The sequence below is a fragment of the Hippopotamus amphibius genome, chromosome 13 (genome assembly GCF_030028045.1).
Source record: "Hippopotamus amphibius kiboko isolate mHipAmp2 chromosome 13, mHipAmp2.hap2, whole genome shotgun sequence".
Classification (NCBI taxonomy): domain Eukaryota; kingdom Metazoa; phylum Chordata; class Mammalia; order Artiodactyla; family Hippopotamidae; genus Hippopotamus; species Hippopotamus amphibius.
Window position 1 is genome coordinate 34,185,039 of NC_080198.1, and position 12,248 is coordinate 34,197,286.

Genomic DNA, 12,248 nt, shown 5'->3' on the forward strand with positions numbered 1-12,248 from the left:
CAGAAGAAAAGAAAGGAAGTTACAAAAAAAAAAAGAGAGAAAGAGAAAGAAAGAAGGCTACTTCTTCACTGACTGCATATTTTAATGGCCACCTCTTGGCACTTAGATTTTAACTCCAAATCCAACATGTAACTTTTTAATTCGAGAAAATAAAAAACAGTTCATTTCTGTTAAGTGTTAGCACTTACTCCAAAGGGGAAGCCTTAAGGGAAAAGATAAGCAGACTTGAGTGTGTAAAGTTTAAAAGTTTTACATGACAAAAACACTAAATCAACTTAAAAGAAAGTGAGACTTGAAAAAGTATTAGAACATGTAATAATTATCAAGTAACTATTAAATAGATGAGCCCTTTTAAGTTATTTTTAATGAGCACCCTTTTAGAAAAATAAGCAAAGGATCTCAAAAGGCAATTGGTAAGTAATCAAAGTACAAATTAATATATTTCTTACTTATTAGATTAGTTGATAAGACAACAGGGCCAGAGGGAACTGGTAGAATATAGGCAAATTGACCCCTTTGTTCACTGCTGATTAATGTGGATTGGCACAACATTACAGAGTGGCAATATGTATTCAAACAGTTTATATTTCTACTATTTTGAATTTTTTTCAACACACATTGCTTTGCAATAACAAAAAATAGTAATAATATTTTTAAATGTGTTCACCTGGCACAATTATTTCCACAACATAAATTCTAAGAAAACAATCATGGATGTGTAAAAGGATTTAGCTAGAAGAGGTGCATGCCAGCATTGATTATAAGTGCAAAAATCGGTGTGGCAGATACCACTAGTAGGTACACAATAGCCATTCTTCCCCTTTTTCTTAGCAATAGAACTCTTTTGAGTTCCCGCTAAAGCATCCCTTGCAGCTGAGTATGTCCAGCTACAAGAAAACACAAGTGTTGTATAGGACTTCCAGGGAGGCTGTTTAAAGGCAGCCAGTTTGGCTGGGAAGGAGCCTTCTGAACTCTTCCTTCCTTTCTCTTCTGCATTACCTAGAACTTTGGGGTTTTGGGGGGTGGGTGGGGTTGTTTTATTTTATTGAAGTATATTTGGTTTACAGTGTTGTGTTAATTTCTTCTGTACAGCAAAGTGACTCATATATATATATAGTGACTCATTTATATATATATTTATATATATATTTATATATATATAAAACTGAGTCACTATATATATATACATACATTCTTTTTCATATTCTTTTCCATTATGGTTTGTCTTGTCACAGGATATTGAATATAGTTCCCTGTGATATACAGTAGGACCTTGTTGTTTATCCATCCTATGTATAATAGTTTGCCTGTGCTAATCCCAAACTCCCACTCCTTCCCTCCCATCCCCACCTTGACAACCACAAGTTTGTTCTCTATGTCTGTGAGTCTGTTTCTGTTTCATAGATATGTTGATTTGTATTGTATTTTAGATTCCACATATAAGTCATATCATATGGTATTTGTCTTTCTCTTTCTGACTTACTTAGTATGATAACGCTGCAAATGGCATTATCTCCTTCTGTTTGATGCCTGAGGAATACATATATGAGGGTGAGTCAAAAATTATCTGCACTCCAGTTGTATTAAAATTTTTGTTGGACGCACTGTTTTATCAGCGCTTTTTGTTCAAGGCTACTGTCTCCCCAGTCACTGCTGTGCAGGTGTGAACATGTTACATCAGTTCATTTGTAACTGCGGTGCAAGCAAAAATGGATGCCCCACTTGTGATTTGCACGAAAGAAGAGCAGCGTGCAGTGATTCGTTTTTTGTGGTCTGAGGGTGTACCTGGTGCCGTTATTTATTAAAGACTTTGTGTGTAGTATGGGAAAAGTATTTTGTGGTGAAGAAGTGTGTATGAATGGATAGAGAATTTCAGAGAATGTCGCACAAGTGTTAGCCATCAAGAAGGAGCAGGATGCCGGTCCACGTGAAGATGTGAAGATGGGGTGCATTTGTGGCTTGCAGCTCAGCCTAAAACATTTTTTCATGAGGGAATATGAAAGCTTGTTGACAGATGGACAAAGTGTATTGACAAAGCAAGGAGATTATGTCGAAAAATGATGTATTTGTTTTTTCTAAAAGATAATTTAAATAAATTCTATAGCTAGAGTGTGGATAATTTTTCACTCAGCCTCATGTATACCACATCTTCTTCACCCATCCTCTGTCGATGGACATTTAGGTTGTTGACATATCTTAGCTATTGAAAATAGTGCTGCTATCAACACAGGGGTGCACGTGTCTTTTCAAATAAGAGTTTTGTCAGAGTATATGCCCAGGAGTGGGATTGCTGGATCACATGGTAACTCTACTTTTAGGTTTTTAAGGAACCTGCATACTGTTTTCCATAGTGGCTATACCAATTTACATTCCCACCAACGGTGTAAGAGGGTTTCCTTTTCTCCACACCCTCTCCAGCATTTGTTATTTGTAGACTTTTTAATAATGGCTATTCTGACTGGTGTGAGGTGATACCTCATTGTGGTTTTGTTTTGAATTTCTCTAATAATTAGCAATGTTGAACATCTTTTCATGTGCCTATTGGCTATCTGTATGTCTTTGGAGAAATGCCCATTTAGGTCTTCTGCCCATTTTTCGATTAAGTTGTTTTTTTTGTTGTTGAGTTGTATGAGCTATTTGCATATTTTGGAAATTAAGCCCTTGTACATCACCTAGAATTTCAATGTGATGTCCAGAGGTCCTATAGCCATTTTGAGCCAACAAATGACCCTAAGGATGAAAGATATCCAGGAAAATGCTGGAGCTAAAAGGTAGAAGACGCCTAAGTCCTTGATGACTGCTATACCAACCCTGAACTGCCCACCTCTGGGTTGTTTTATGTTAAGAAGAAATAAACATCCATCTTATTTAAGCCACTGTTCTTTGGAGTTTTCTCTAAATAAAACTGAACCTAATTTTAGGTAATACATAGAATTAGTAACCTAAAAACCCAACAGTTGAAGGCTAGTTACATAAAATATGTGGAATCCACATGACGAAAGTTAAGCAGCCATTTAAAATATACTATGTGAACAGATATTCACAATATATTGATATCTGACAAAGGCAGAGTTTTTAAAACTGTGCTGTATAATCTTATTTTTGCAAAAGATAAAAATTGATGTTCAAGTATTGAAAAGTCTGGGGAGTTATATGCCTAAATGTAACAATAGTTATTTATGAGTAGTTGGACTGTGGTGATTAGTCTGTGTTTCCTATACAAAGTAATTAATTTCATAAAAGGGACAGGTATTAGGCATAAGCCCTGGAGGAGACACCAACTATCACATGAAAATCTGTTTACTTCCAGGCGACCAGAAACCATGCACAGGGGACATGGAAGGAGCTAAGGTTGACTGTTAGGAGGCATGTTCAGTCTTGCAGATCATTAGGGAACCACTAATTACATTAAATTCAACTCCACAAGAAAGTTCCTTGAAAGACAAAGGGTTAAATACAAAGACACATTGTTTTTCAGTGGCCATATGTGTCTCAAGCAAAGAAAGGGGCCTGCAGAGTTGCTTCCAAATGTTCAAAGGACACGTTTCCAGGTCTATAGCTGTGTTTTATTAGGGAGCTACCGTCAATATTCATAAGAATTTGGCATAAACTTATTCTAGAAAATGTTAATGTGCATTGAAAGCAGATTTCATGTATATGGGGAACAGGAACTGGTCATCCACTTCATGAGAGGCACAAATCAAACAGTGTAGATGTGTTTAAATGCTTTCTGTAGGTCTTTTTCAACTTGGTAGGTTTCTTCCACTGCTCTCACCATGGAACTCAATTTTTCCATACGTGACACAACAGACAAGGACACCCGGCTGAAGGGAATTGTCTGGGAAACCTGTAACAAGCACGTGACCTCTGCAGTGTCACAATTAAAGGCCTCCTCAGAAGCTGCCAACGCAAGCCTCTTAGTTTCTTCTTTTCTTTTTTTTTTGGCTATGTTGGATCTTCACTGCTGCATGTGGGCTTTTTCTAGTTGTGGTGAGCGGGAGCTATTCGTTGTTGCAGTGAACTAGCTTCTCATTGCAGTGGCTTCTTTTGTTGCAGAGCACAGGCTCTAGGCACATTGGCTTCAGAAGTTGTGGCATGCGGGCTCAGTAGTTGTGGCACATGGGCTTAGTTGCTCTGCAGCATGTGGGATCATCCCGGACCAGGGATCAAACCCGTGTCCCCTGCATTGGCAGGTGGATTCTTAACCACTGCACCACCAGAGAAGTCCCAATGCCTCCTATTTTCAAGGGTTACACGTTTTTGCTCTAAAACACCTCCTCTTTTCCTTAAGCGGCAGCCAAAGAACTGGCAGCAAGAACACTTGGGCAGCTCCTTTGTCCTGTGGTCAAATCATTTTCCAGTCACATGAAAATCAACCAGAAAAGACCGTTGGGGTTTCACACAGCTTTATGTTCCCATCTGGCATCCAAAAAAGGCTCATTTAACTTCACACAGACACATTTTTCAAACACCTGGTTCTTCATTGGCATTCTGTTGAAAAAAATTCCTCCAAAACAAGAACAAAATCTCAGTTATCGTTTAACCGTCCCTCACTGTGTGTGGTGAGAAATACTCTTCATGTGTTTATGTTTCTGGTGTGGAACTTGAGAGCCAACGAGAGGAATGACTTCCTACCACGCTGTCACCTCCACATCTATTGAGTGCTTACACTCGGTGCTAAGTACAGCCTTGATGATTTACATCCTACCTACCAAGTGAGTTAGGCATTATCGCCTTCACTTTTACAGTGAGAAAATGGAGATTCAGAGACTTTAAGTCATTTGCCCATTTCACACAGGGAGGAGGCAGGTCTGGGATTCACACCTACATCTGCTTGACTCTTCTCATCATGCCAAACTTTTTTTTAAAATTATGGTAAAATATACATAACATGAAGTTTTCCATTTTCAGCACTTATAAGTGTACAATTTTGTGTCATTAGGTATATTCACAGAGACTTCCCTGGTGGTCCAGTGGTTAAGACTCTGCCTTCCAATGCAGGGGGCATGGGTTTGATCCCTGGTCATGAAACTAAGATCCCACATGCTACAGAGTGCAGCCAAAAAAATTTTTTTAAAGGGTGGGTGTGGAGTGTATTCACAATGTTGTATAACCACCACAACTATTTCTAAAATTTTTTCATTTTTCAAAACAGAAATTCTGTAACCCAGTAACTCTACATTCCCCCTTCCCCAGGCCCTGGTAAGCTTTGTGTCTGTGTAAATTTGTCTGTCTGGGTACCTCATATAAGTGGAATCATACAATATTTGTCCTTTTATGACTGGCTTCTTTCACTTAGCATGTCTTCAAGGTTCATCCATGTAGTACCGTGTGTCAGAACTTCATTCCTTTTTATGGCTGAATGATATCCGATAGAGTTAGAGATATTGATATATAAATCTCACATTTTGTTTACCTGTTCATCTGCTAATGTACACTTGTGTTGTTTTCACCTTTTGGCCACTGTGGATACTGCTACAATGAACACTGGTATACCAATATCTGAGTTCTTATTTTCAATCATTTGAGTACATACATAGGACTGGAATTGCTGGGTTTATGATAATTTCAAATTTAACTTTTTTTAGAAATTAAGACTTTCTCCATTTATAGATTATTGTACCAATTTTATATAGATATATTGATAAATACAGATATACCACTGACACACAATCTTTTGTTGATTCAGAGTAGAAAGAAGATGCCCTTTGAGTCAGATAGACCTAGGTTTAAACCATGGCTGCACCACTTATTAGATCTTGGGCAAGTCACTTCACCTCTCTGAGCTTCAGGTTCCTCATCTGTAAAATGAGAATGATAAAATGTGTCTTGAGGAAATGAAGATTTGATTTCAAATGGACAAAATGACTAGCATGTGCCTGGACAGAATAGACAGTGGATGGTTACTGTTTTCCTTAGTTTTATGAACCAGCAGAAGCAGCCCGTATTTCTTATGTGTAAAATGTAATTCCTCTTTAGGTCCAATTTACAGGTGATAAGCAAAAGTAAAGCCACATCAGGACAAGTCTGGGGACATTAGACGCCTCAAGGAGACCCATAGTCCACAGTTCCTGCCCGGGGAGGCCATGAGTGGGATGGACACACTTGGCTGGCCTTTATTAGCTCTCCCTTGTGCCTTTCTCGTAGCCAAGGGATTGTGAATCAATCAATGTAGTTATTCAATAAAGCTCCATGACTACACATGGCTCAAAGCACTAAACAACTAAATCCAATTTACCTGGAATACAAGACATGTTACATCTCCCCAGATGAGATGAAAGCCCTTTACGTCCAGAGATTATTTTTTAATATATCGATGAATCCAAATTGGTTGGAGTCAGTAGAACCACTGATGTCTTGAGCAACATAAATGGAATCCATGTGATCAAGGACTCTCCTCTCTCTCCTCTCTCTCAGCCCCAACCAAAAACCAGGGCTGCTTCCAGCTCCGAGTCTGTTGCCCTTGAAGGGATGAACAGCCTGCGTCCAAGAGCAGAGATAACTTGTACCCAGAGGTACAGAAATGTGACTTGATGAGGGTGATTAACTCTTGTGATCAATTTTGCTTTGAGTTCACATTCATTTAATGACTTTTTATCCTGTTTAATAATAATAAGGCTGTTAATGCTGTCACCGTTCCTCAATGTCAATTTTGCAAATTTGATCTTGCCTTGTCAATTTCCTCTGACTTCCCTAAAAGATTGCTATGGATGGGTCTTCACTTGCTTTTGGTAAAACATGAATGCATATTGAGAGATGAAAAATATACTCAGTATATAAAACTGACTGCAACTCAAAGAGTGTCCAATTCACTCATTACAGCCACAGAGAGAAACCATCTTTGAGGAGTCCAGTTCTCACCTGAAATCTAGACGGCTGTTTATTTACATTTGAAATTATAGCACTAATCAGACACTGCTTGGTGAATTGCTTCAGTAACTTCTTCCGTATACAGGATCCCCAACTTGGCTACTCCACCATCAATGAGGCCAAGAGAGGAATGAAAGTATCCCCCAGAAGCTAGACGCCCAAGCTTGGGATAACAAGGTTCAGCGCCTCATGTTTTGTCTTTTCTTCCCCTCTCTAAGTCTAAAGATGCAGGCTGACATTTAGAGCATGTGCCTACAACTTCAACCTCCATCTGTAAGCAGAAAATAGTTCATTAAATAAATGTCTGTCGGTAGTACAGCTTGAACATAAAGTCTGGTGTTTTATTCGGCCCTGAAGTTCTGTAAAATGATGACGAGCTGGTTCCGAGCACCCTCGTTAGGTTAGATTCCCTCAGGAGTGACCTGGAGAAAGGCTGGGGCCCACAGAACCTGTTGGTGGGTGAGCAGTCCCTGCCCTCAGACGTCTGCAGTGCCTGTTGGTGTGACCGAAATCCTTTTTTCCTAAGCTTGTGAGTTCATTCATTAGATGTATAAAGCTTACCCTGTCTTCATTTAGCTGGAAACAGCACGCAGATAGCTTGTATTTTAAGAGGGGCAATGAGCACCCAGAAATGTGACTGAAATATTATTGCTGGGCTGATTAGAGAAGTTACAAAGCTGCCTGGGTGTGCTTTGGACAATTAGCTTGTATTTTAAGAGGGGCAATGAGCACCCAGAAATGTGACTGAAATATTATTGCTGGGCTGATTAGAGAAGTTACAAAGCTGCCTGGGTGTGCTTTGGACAATTGTAATACAGCGATTGCTCTTGCCCTCATGCGCCGAGCAGCTGGCCAGCATGAAGAAGAGGAACAGAGCATTTACAACACCTCCATCATAGTTTCCCTACCCAAACTGGTAGGGCAATGCCAGGTAAATATTGTTATTTGGGGGAAGGTTTTGAACTCTGAAGCTTTGCAAAGAGAATTACATTTTTCAGTTCCTTGATTTAAGGATGTCATTCTTTTTGGGGGGGCGGGGTGAGGAAGAACTGGAAGCGTATTTACAAATCATCACATGGACGTGATGAACGGCAACATGTTTCTTTTCCCAAAAGGAGAGCAGGAACAAGTTCAGATTTTAAAGACTGTCACTTCTTCTTTGCAAACATGGTCAGTATATGACAGGTCCAAACTTAATACAAACCACTTGATCAAAATAAGAAATCCAAGACTTTAGAGAACAGAGGTAAAAGGGGGGTTTCATTCTTTAAGTATGTACAAACCAAACTATGGTTTGAGATCTTTTCCTTCGTTCACTCAAAAATTTTGTTTTACTTCAAAAATTGCACACACTTAAGATGTGCCAGGCACCATATTGGATGCTAAGAATAAGATAATAAGAAGGTCACATCCTCTATCCCCAGAGCACTTACAGTTCTGCGGATGAGAGAGATAAGTAACCCGCTACAGTAGAGGCACAAGTGCTGGGACAGAGGTGTGCACACACAGGATGTGATTAGGCACCTGAGACAGGGGTCAGGGAGTGGGAGGTCAGGAAAAGCTTCCAGAGAAGGGTGAAAACTGACCTAATTCCCGCAGGAAAAGTAGACTTGGCTCTGGGGTCTGCCCGGCAGGGAGACCAGAACTTGAGGGACAAGGATGGAAGCAAGTGCGTGGGGTCTGGGAGCCACAAGTATGGGGTGGGGGGAGGTGGCACTGTGGCTGGACATGCAGGAGGACACCTGGACATCATGCAAAGACTACGTCTGCATCATGAAGGCTCAGGAGATTCAGGGATAAGATCTGCATTTGGGAGAGAGAATCCTGAGAGATCCTTTTAGCTGGGAGAATAGCTAAAACCAATAGATGAGTCTCCGGGAAGCCAAATTAGATGCCACCAAATCCCTGAAATAACGTTTCCCCCTACACCTTAGGACAGCCCCCTTGGGAGTCTTACTTCAGCCTAGCATGCATGGTAATTCAACTTTCTAGTTCACAGACGGTGAGAGAGAGGGGAGGAAGGGGGCAGGGTCGGCAGGGTCAAGCCTGAGCAGTAGCAGCGACACCAGGTGCCTTTTATGGAACAGCGACTTGTGTGCTGAGTGCCACCTCTCCACAATCACTTAGGATAGATATTGTTATTCCTTCCATCAGACACATGAAGAAACTAAATTTCTGAGAGGTGAAGTCATTTATCCAAAGTCATGCGGCTGGTAAATGATGTCCATGGGGTTGGCACCAAGGCCTTTGGAAACCAGCAGCTACATCCTCACCAAATATGTTGTTACTCAATGGAAGGGAAGAGAGAGCTGGAAGCCAGAACACAATGGAAGGCAGAGAGCAGTATTTAGAAAGCACACACCAGACACTGGGTGAAGACGGCAGAATGAACACCACCAGTTTTGCTCTCTCCTGAGACCCTATTAAAATTACTATTAAAAAATTACTACCTGGGTGTCCCTGGTGGTCCTGTGGTTGAGACTCTGCGCTTCCACTGCAGGGGGCACAGGTTCCACCCCTGGTGGGGGAACTAAGATTCCCACATGCTGTGCTGTGTGGCCAAAAAATAAAATAAAATAAAATAAAATAAAATAAAATTAAATTAAATTAAATTAAATTAGGGACTTCCCTGGTGTCGCAGTGCTTAAGAATTTGCCTGCCAATTCAGGCAACACGGGTTCGAGCCCTGGTGCAGGAAGATCCCACATGCCGTGGAGCAACTAGGCCCTTGCGCCGCAACTACTGAGCCTGTGGTCTAGAGCCTGCAAGTCACAACTACTGAGCCTGAGCACCACAACTACTGAGGCCTGTGAGCCCTAGAGCCCACGTGCCACAACTTCTGAGCCCACATGCTGCAACTACTGAAGCCCTCAAGCCTAGAGCCTGTGCTCCACAACAAGAGAAGCCACTGCACTGGGAAGCCCGCGCACCACAGTGAAGAGTAGCCCCTGCTCCCCACAACTAGAGAAAGCCCATGCGCAGCAACAAAGACCCAATGTAGCCAAAAAAAAAAAAAAAAACCCTTAAAAAAATAAATACATAAAAGAAAAGGAAAGAAAAGAAAAGAAAAACGACTGGGGTCTGGAGAAGGAGAGAGGAGGCAGGTAACTTAGCAACCTAGAGAATGCTGATTCCTAAGTCAGTAGAGGGGAAAGCAGAGAACCAAGTCCATTTACATGAAAAATCCTCACCTGAGAGACCCATCTAGTGGGTCCAATGTCCAAATAATGTTTCCAAAAAGAAAAAGCAGAGATAAAAAGGATGGAGACTAAAAGAAATCATTCAACATTTCCTAGAACTGAAATGGCTTACGAGTGCCCAGTCTAATGGATGCAAGTCAATCCATAATGTGTAAAATACCTTACAAGCTTCCAGAAATAAAAACAGCTCCCATATAAAGGGTCTGGAACCAGAATGATCTTCGACTTCTTATTAACAACACTGGAAGCTGGAAGACAAGAAGGCTTTCTGAAGAAAAATGAGTTCCAACCAAGAATCCTACACTCAGCCAAACAAGCAGTCAAGAGTGACATGAAAACGTTTTCATTTTTTGACATTGGGGTCTCAAAAAATTTCTTTTCCACACACCCTTTTCCAGGAAGCTATTGCAGGATATGGGAGTAAATCAAGAATGAGGCGGGGGGGTTGGGGTGGGATGAATTGGGAGATTGGATTTGCCATGTTTACATTACTAATAAGAAAATAAATACCAAACTGTACACTTAAAAAAAAAAAAAGAATGAGGCGGGGCATAGGAACCAGAGAAAAAGGAGGGCAAAGAGAAGCCTGAGGTTTAAAGGGGAGAATCCAGACCCAATAAACCACTGTATACCCAGTATACAGAAGGTGACCAATTCATAGTGGCACGCCAGCAAGTGCTAAAGAGGCTTCTTCAAGAGGACAAAACTGACAGAATACTCAACACTTTAGATGTTCAACAGGCAATCTGACAAAGCCACACGGAGTATGATTGGTTGCCTGGGGCTATCCATGAACCATTTGAGAAATATATTTTTTATCACATTTTATAAAATATTTTATAAAAGCATCTATCTGTAACAGATTAGAAATTTTTTTTGTAAAAGCTGGTCCTTCATCACAGAAAGCTTGAGAAACACTAATGGGTTGAAGCAGAAATAAATACATAGAAGACTGAAACTTTTTTTTTTAAAGAAAAAGACAATTATTAACTTAAGAGAAAATGAAATTATGCAGGAAAAGAAAATTCTTGTTTTCTACATGGTAAGCTCCAAATAGCATATCAGGTCGTAATATATAAACACTGAATGGTGATTTAACTGAAATTATGATAAATCATCTTGGGACTATGGAAAGTGAGAATGTGTGACAGGGACAGGAAAAGGCAGGCGTGGAATCCTCATCTGGCATAGTGGGAAGTCATAGATAAAGCCAAAAAGGAGAAAAATAAACAAAGAGTAACATGATGATGTTACTCATAGATATGGAAGGAAATTTTTTTAAGTCACTTAGAAAATGTAAAAGAAATTCCCTCTGGAGAAGGGAAAAAAGGTGCAAGGCAGACTGTGGGCTACTCTTTTTCTTAATCAGACTTGAAGAACTTGGCTCTTTGAACTACGTGCCTGTATAACTCTAATAAAACCAAAAATCTGTAGTCCAGGGGCAAAGAATTCTGCATATACTTCAATAGGCAATAAGATTACCTAGGCCTAAAGATTATTATTATCATTAAGGGTTCAAATAATTCTTGAATGTACATAACATATATTAAATATATATTACATACTATATATAGTTATATATTCAAGACTACATATGTCATACATAATATATGTATTTTATATATATATATATATATATATATATATATATATATTCCGATAATCTGTGAGACATGGTTTCTTAGAGATAAATTCCTGGGGGTATTTAATTAACCCACTATTGTAACATGAAAGTACAATTTCTGTTTTATGTTCCCTTAAATGTTGTCCATCTATTTTGTACAGATTTTTAAAATTTTATGAATGTGTCCTAGACTTCTCAAGGTTTACAGATGACATTATAGCATAACCCATTTTATAATAATTAGGCATTTTTAAGCATCCAACTGCAGTCTAACCAATAGAACAAATGCAAAGACTGAGACAGCCTTTGCCCCAGGGAGTCCACTCTAAATAAACGGCCAGGTAATTCCAAGGGAAAAGAAAGAACATGGCAGCTAAGAAAGCCAGCACCGTTTTTATCCCTGTTTCTCTGGAAGAGATAAGATGATTTAAAATGCTGAAGAGGGCATGTCTTTGTTCAAAGAATTATGAAATCGGAGAACTTAAGAGCATGAAAGAGCTTCAGAGACCATCTAATCTGTGAGTTTGGAAGGTGGGAGGAAGGAGGAGCCCCGT